Source organism: Pygoscelis adeliae, unplaced genomic scaffold, assembly GCF_000699105.1.
Source record: "Pygoscelis adeliae isolate BGI_AS28 unplaced genomic scaffold, ASM69910v1 Scaffold168, whole genome shotgun sequence".
NCBI lineage: Eukaryota > Metazoa > Chordata > Aves > Sphenisciformes > Spheniscidae > Pygoscelis > Pygoscelis adeliae.
The window spans coordinates 3309476-3316055 of NW_008825566.1; positions in this window are offsets into that span (position 1 = coordinate 3309476).

Below are 6580 nucleotides of genomic sequence, written 5' to 3' on the forward strand. Positions count from 1 at the left end.
CAGTGTGGGGAAGTGTGGCTGAAATTCAACACTGAAAACCCTCAGGACCGCCGATGAGCTAGGTGCTTGTGCCAATGGGCTACAGGGGTGCTGATGGGAAACAAAGAGGTCCTGTAGCCTTCTGGGAGAGAATGGCAGCAACTACCTCATATTTGATAGTTGCCCCAAGTGCAGAGATCAAAAGAGGCATTTTTAAATCATCTCACCTGTTTTAAAAAATATAGATATGTCCAGGCCTTCTTCAACTAATTTATTTCATTTTGATCAGTCCTTCATCTTTGTTTTAAAGATAATATCCTAAATTTCTCAGACACATAGTCTTGCCAATTGCTCCTTGCTACAAAGTCCTTGTTTCCATAAGAAAATATTTTTATTATGCTAAAATCTAAATTACATTTCAGCCTTGCAGTTAGTTGACTCTAATGGTGTAGCTACATGGTTTATTGTTGTAACTGAGATCATTTCGCTAATACCTGTGGTCCCACATTACAGCACAGCCCACAGGTGCTTGCATCAGTGGGGAAATACCTGTGCTGAGGGCGTAGCAGTGGGCTGGGCAAGCGATGGGAAGTCTTGCGTGCCAGCTTGGCCAGTACCAAAATGTTTATGCAACTGCACGGTGATTTCAATATGAAGTTAGACTGATAGATATATTCTATATATACTTAAAATTATCTCGCACTGAAGCAAATATTAATATAAATTTGTGTACCACTTAAAGCTACATGACTGTGTTATGTTTGATTAATATAAAAGACATCATGGTTTTTACTGCTGTTACAATATTAAATTCAAGCAGCAGGAGCACCATTTGTGATGGGGGGACTTTGTTTCTTCCTAACACCCCCCGGCTGAGTCAGCCTCTACGCACCGATAAAGAATCCCGTATAACTGCATAAAGCAGTTTTCAGTTTCACAGAAATGTATCAATCTAGAATTCAGTGGTGTGTAACCTAATCTTTTATTATTGTTTACATTTTTAGAGCACACATATACAGATAATATGCATTGAGGTATTCAGGGTGAATAATACACTTTAAAATCTTAGTGAAAAAAACATCACAAAACAGTCTGGTTAGCAGACACTACCTAGGCGTTCAAAGCTTAATTAGATTCTTAGTCAATTGTGATTTACATTTAAATTACAATTTACATTTTGCTAGCATTAATTTACAATGCTACTTAAAAAATACATATTCCATGGTACATGAATAATAATTCAAAGCAGTCAGATCTTGTTGGATTGCTATGATCTCTTGATAGTGGGTGCTGAATATTAATATTTCTAGAAAGTTTTCTCCATCTGAATATAACATTTCTTAATGTATAAGCCTTGCACATTTGAATTCAGCCGACGAGCCGTGGTGCAGCCAGTTGCCATAGGATTTGCAGAATGAGCTGCCTGCACATGCATTTTTTAGAAGACTGCAGCATAGCTCCGTGGAAAAGTGCTCTAAACCCATGTACACTCGTTACTGGGCCAGAACAAGGAGCTTTCTATGAACCACTTCACTCTGTGACCGTGTTAAATGTCAAGAGCTGAGTAGCATCCATTGACATCAATGTGTGGCTGGGAGGTTTCCGAGGAAGGCTCGGAAGTGAGCGGCAGAGTTCATCTGGGCCCCACAGCAGGAGGATCTCTCCTCTGCTGGAGGAGAGGAGAGGATCTCTCCTTTTCTCCAGGGTGAAGCTTTTGCTTCCATGGAGCTGTCCCGAGTGTTTGCACTCTTCCACCAGTAGCTCATGGTCTCCTGTTGACTACAGGCGTGTGTTTATGGTGCTCATGGAGCACATTTTGCTCCAATGGGTAATTGTTTCCATAAATCTCAGAGAAGCTGAGTTTTTAAAATCGCCTTTAATTAATCCCATTCCAGTGCAGTGACAAGTATCTTCCTTTGGGTAAAAAAACAAAACTGGACGCTTGCTTCTTACTGCAAATTCCCGTGGCATAGGTATGTGCTAGTACGGCTGTGCTGCCCCAGCAAAGGCCAGCTCTGGTGATTATGTTGCGCGTAGCCAGGACTGTTTTCATTATTTCCCCTGCAGAGGATGCCCTGTAGCTCATGAGACTAAGCGTGACTTAAGTCAGTTGGAATGGGAGGTAGGCAGGGTTGTACAGCATTAAATTCCAGTTTAAGAAAACTTCAGTCTTGAGATTCAGAACCATTGAAGAGACATCCTCGGTAAAAAAAAATCCATGCTCTTCTGTAAGAGAAAATGGAAAGAGGTTGTGAAAACAAAGCACAAAATAAAGCAGAAACATAGTCACTCTCACTTACTCACAAACAGTGGTAATGACAAATGACTAATAGGCATGACTGTTCATAAAGGTGAATTTATCTTTAATTTCCTCTCTCGAAAACTTTTTAGGAGCGTGAGCAATATTATTTCAATTTTTATTTTCCCGGAAAGCTTCTTTTTTGATGGGAAAGGAGTTGCCTTGTAAATGCTGTAACAAATTCACCTGGATTGTATCATACTCAGGTTATTTCATTTCAGCTCCCTGAATTTGCTATAGAAAGGACTTATTCGCAATGGCTGCTTTAAAAACTTCAACAAAAATGTTCAAAACAGAGGTCCTAGCTACTTTTAAAATCCTTTTCCATCCCAGTATAATTGAGGGAGAAAAGTAAGTGCTAGCAGCTTTACAGAGGTAAACTGAATAACTTCAGCAACACATCTTGGAAGAAGTTTGCCAAGAAACTGTCTCCAAAATAAAGTCAATGTGGCTGAAATGATGGAAAAGGAGGTAGAGTCAGGATTAACCTTAGTTTGGAAAGGTTTGATTTCTTGTTACTCCTCATGACAGGGACCCGCCAGGCGGGATGCTCTGGTGCATCGAAATCCATGTCCCTCGCAGGGCAGGGAGCAGCTCCAGGAGGAGGGCAAGCATGCCATTTAAGTCTCACTTTTGCACAGCTGGCAAAGCCTTTCCAATAAAAATGGTGTTGGGCAGCAAAAGGGTATGATTCTGGGAAAAATAGGAGTATAACTTTGCATTTACAAGATACCGTACCATGAATTTACTAAGATGTTTAAATTGGTTAAATCAGATATCTATATAAATCTTCATTTTTCTATTAAGCAACCACTTTTCCAGTAAAAAATTAATAACTTTCTCTGCAGAATAAGTTATATTGACTTTCAAAGGATATGAATGGCATTCCCATGAGCACAATAAACTTTGTAGACGTAGTTCTCAAAATAGAATTACTTTTTCAAGCCTTTTTCAGCTTGTTAAAGCCCTGTTACTAATGGGCTAGGGTATATGATCACCACCCCATGTCCCAGGGTGGGTGAAGGAGGAACTTCTCCTTTTGGTCCCTTTATGGTAACTAGTAATCCTTTAGCTTTGGTCTTGCTGTTCAGTCCTGTGAGTCAGGAGGAGGATCTAAGGTTACTCATCTACCACTAGTGCAACGGTGCAAATGGTCGTAGCATGCAACACGATACTAATGTGAAGTTGGGGAAGCTATGGATTAGTGTCGGCGTTGTCACTGCTGATTGATGCCGGCACTTTGTTGCCTGGGAATGGGCAGTGAACAGCCCCCACACTCCCTCCTTGTGGTTGCGCATCCCTGAGGAGCATGGGGGGAGCTCAGGGTCTGGCCTCGCTGCTCCACTTCAGTGCCTCCAGGCTGTCCTCCACCCTGTTCCGCATAGTCAGGGAGCACCCCCTGGCTCCATCCCTCACCCTAACCCTATGTGAGTCCCAGCACCCACAGCCAACCCAGGCGGCGTGGGAGCAGAGATGTCCTCCTTCCTTACACGTGCTTGCAGCCACTCCTGTCCATGTCCGTGCCTCTGCAAACTTCAAGTGTTGACACTTGGTGTAAGTGCCGTCAGGATTAACCACTTACACCTCCGCAACATCTGAAGCTGTCACAAGGGCCATACAGATGTTGGCAGAGGATCCATAAACATGAGTCTCTGCATGTTGCAGTTCAGCTGTCTCTCATGGGGCCGGACCCAGCAAAGTCCTCTACTTCTTCAGTCACAGCCCAGGCAGGGATAGAAACACGGCAGGACCTCTTCAGGCTTGGACAGGTTGGGAGGATGCTCATTTACAGCTTCATTTTTCAAATAGAGCATCTTCTTGTAGAGAGGTGGCCCCACCATGTCCCCAAACATCAAGTGTACATGGGCTGTCCACTGAGCAAGACACCTGCACTTTATGAGCTACGTTGTCGTGTTCACCTTTTATGATTTCCACCATGTGAAGTTACCCTCTTTGGGTAACAGGGAAGACTCTTGGTTGAATATTTGCTTGTGTGTTTTCCCAGCTTGGGACTGTATGGAAGAGGAGAGAAACCATCCCACCAACTACCTCCCCACTGATATCTTCCCATGGGCCTCTCCTGGTGGCGTGGGAGACCAACAAGCAGCTCCTGGAGGCTTGATCAGATCATGTGCTAGATCCGTTGCAGCAGCAGCTTCAGTAAGGCGTGTGCATTCATTTTTAAATGTCATTTTTATTCCTCCTACCAGTTGTGCTTTTATTTACTGTACAATTTGTAGACTTCTTCACTACTCTCTCCGCTGTCACCTGGATGCTGGCCTCCAGATGCGTGCCATTTCCGAACTGTGTGCTCACGATCGTGGTTTTTAGCACAGAAAAGGCTTTTTAATGACCAAAATGCATCGCATTTGACACCGCCTCATTTGTTCACCTCCTGGCTAGCCCATGTCTGGCATAGCTGGTACCCCACGATCCCCCCCGTCTCCATCCTATTCCCTCGGACGTGCTTTCATCAGAGTGTGCACCTGTCTCCAAAGCAACTAACCACTTTTGCTGGGAGCGAAGCTGCTGTTCGCTGCCGCCTACACGATACCTCCCATCACGGCTGTTCTCCATCGCCATAGAAACCGCCCTCCCTCTGCGGTCCCATCCCGGCTGACCCGCTATTTGCTTTATCAATCTGTACAGTTTATTCCCAGTGCCAATGCCAGCTTCTAATAATAGAAACACCTCGTAGGTTATATCCCACACCAGGACCAAGTTACTTCTCTTTTACATGCATGAGAGTGTGGAGGAGATGGGTTTGTTTTGTTTATGTCAATTCTAGCAACAAAAATAAGTAAGTTTGTATCTTGCCATCACTTGCCTGAAAAATATTTGTTCCACATTTGGTTTTAACAGCTTAATCCCTCAGGTAAAGACAAGGAACAGAGGTGACAGCTGAAGATTATATTGCTTTTTCTTTCTCCCTCTCTAATTCCCTTCAAAACAAGTTAGTTCCTGGGACAACGTAATACTACTTTTCTAAACCTCTCAAGGTTTTCAGGAGCCTGAGAATGACCCCATTAACCACTCCAGAGTGCGCTTCCCACCAGCATCCCCAGCCGAGCAGCACGGGTTTGTTTTGTCTGCTGGAGACCTGGAGGAGTCCTGGCGTGTGCCAGGACTCTCCCCTCACCTCCGAACCCTGGGACACATCAAATTTGGGCCAGAGCCTCCCCACGTGGAAGGCAAGAAAGGATGCAGGCAGGTGAGAGTCTCTATCAGACCCACCTTGTTCCAAATTTTGGCAGGTGAAAATGAAGTCTTCTCTTTATTCTTCACAAGGTTTTACACTCTTGAGTGGCACCTACTCAGTATATAGCAACTTCTGTGCAAAATGTGGTGGCTGTAATTGCACGTCAGACATTGAAGTCAAATGAATTTATGAAAATTTTGTCCCAGCTCTGTCTTCTGTTTCTTCCTGCTATATTACTTGGGTTTGTATGACAGACAGATGGGAAAATATAAGGAAACAGGGAGACAATATTGGTTATAGAGCCTTTTTAGTATGCACTGCTCTCTCCCTCAGAAAGTATCTTTACACGCTAATCACATCACCTCTCAATCTCTCTTTTTATCATAAACTAGAGAGCCTGAACTGCTCATGGGTAAGGACTTTTTTCCAAGCCTTCAAAATATTTTTCTGGCTCTTCTCTTCACCCCTTCTGAATTTTGAGGATCAATTTCAGCCTTTCACCCTGAGGGTACTTGGCTTTAGATTTTCTTTAACATCCTGTCACAGTTAGCTAAATCTCAGTTCAAAGGTTCCCACTTTTTCCATGTTGTCTCTGGGATGAAAAGCTTCTCATGATGATGGGTGAAATTACAGGGCACCTCTCTCCTTTGGAGTGACCATGCTGATCTTCACTCTTCGCCTGGTGTGAATCACTCACCCAGGAGCCCTCTTCATTCAGTGCTCTCCAGTGTGATTTGTGCTCACTTACTGCAACTGCATCTCAACAGCCTCTGCACCTCCAGGGAGGGATTCAAACCCTTGGCAGGAGCTTTCAGGAATCCGTTCTGCCTCTGTATTGAATAGTGTCCCACCCCATACAGAACAAAATTTTCTCATGTAAATACTCACCCACACAAGTTTATTATCTGTTTTCTGCAGGCATTTTCTCTCACACTGAAATCATAGAATCATAGAATCATTTAGGTTGGAAAAGACCTTTAAGATCATCAAGTCAACTGTTAACCCTAGCACTGCCAAGTCCACCACTAAACAATGTCCCTAAGCACCACATCTAAACGTCTTAAATACCTCCAGGGATGGGGACTCAACCACTTCCCTGGGCA